The following is a 1,724-nucleotide window of genomic DNA, read 5'->3' as shown; positions in this document are numbered from 1 at the left end:
TATATATATATATATATACATACATAAAATATATATATATATACGCGAATAAACAGTTTGTACTATTTATCATAGATCACGGGACAAGATTCTCCCTTTTTTTTTCATTACACGAGAAAACGATTTGACGATTTATCATACACGCGATTCCTGTATTTTGTTGTGAACATATGAACTTGAATTGTGCGGATTGGCTTGAGGATAGAGATTTAATTTGATATATCGATGAAAAATAACAAAGAATCTTTTTCGGGTTTTGTCTTTTGGAAAAATATTTTAAAACATATTTTTGATTTGTATTTAATGATTAAAATAATAGTTGATAAATATTTATGATTAATCAGATTCAAAAATTTTATTAAAAAAATATGTAACAATGTATTTTCAATCTCTATTTTATCTTCTTCGATCATGGTACTAAATTTTCTATAAAAACGAAGCCCTGATAAAAAAAGATATGAATTCTTCAAGTTTAACGCGTTTCACCACAAAGAAATATTAAAATATTATAATCCTCAACCAATATTATGCACATTTATCGGGATCATCTTGTCACGATCGGACAATACGTTGAAATCGTATTCATGGTTTCCCAATGTATCACTGTGTTACCAAAGAACACTGTTTATTATTATTATTATTATTATTATTATTATTACAATATAATATGCACATAGCGTTATATACACACGCGTTTATTTCTTTCTCTTTTCTAATTTTTTTTTTCTCTTATCTTTGTTCTATTCTATTCTCTTCAAAACGAAATCATCGAGTTCTTAACGAGTCATTATCACATTTAAATCGTAATCGATAAAAAAAGAAAAAAAAATAATATACTATTACATCACAATCGATATCTCATCATTCACATTCATAAATCTGCATAAATTTTTCATCGATTCGATTTCGTTGCATATATTTACTATCCATCATTAAGTTTTATTATTTTTTTTTATTATTATAATTACGATTATCGCAGCCACCCTAATCTACAAATCGAAAATATGAAGGAGGGTAGCTTTGGACTAAAAAGAAAAATGCTAGTTTATCGCGAATAATAATTTTCGCATGTTAATTCAATAATTCGTCGTTGTTTTTTTTTTGTACATAGTTTACACGCATCGTACGTATATGAAGAGAAAGAAAGAAAGAAAAACTGCGAATATATGAGTTGCTTTTAAGAGAGAATATATTATTATAATTATTATTATAATTATATTATTATTATTATTATTAATTATTATTAATTATTATTATTAATTATTATTATTATATAAATGCATATATATATATATAAATGTATATGTATCATTGTAAAATATATTTTTCGCGGTGATCAATGGCCGCCATGACCTCGAAACACATGAAAAAAACACAGAGAAACATTCCATCAATAGGGGTCAGAGGACGATTGGGAGGAAGAAAGGGTTAAAGTATAGCTCTCCGACTTGTTTCAGGAACAAACGCGACTCTTCGACCGACCCTAATGCTTCGATGTCGTACTTCCTTTTTCCTTCGTCGTTTTGGCGCGAATTTCGAATATTTTGAATTCGATCGAGCATTCGATATAACCTCGACCAACGAAACGTATATATATATATACCTAGTTTCAAGCGTATTTCGTTAGCGATCGTTTCGTTGAAATATTGATGGAAAATAAGCGGATTTAAAACCATTCAAGCAATTCGATTCACTCAGAAATAGAAATAGATTGAGATCATATA

The sequence above is a fragment of the Apis dorsata genome, unplaced genomic scaffold (assembly GCF_000469605.1).
Source record: "Apis dorsata unplaced genomic scaffold, Apis dorsata 1.3 scaffold_357, whole genome shotgun sequence".
NCBI lineage: Eukaryota > Metazoa > Arthropoda > Insecta > Hymenoptera > Apidae > Apis > Apis dorsata.
Note: the sequence above shows the minus strand (reverse complement) of the source record.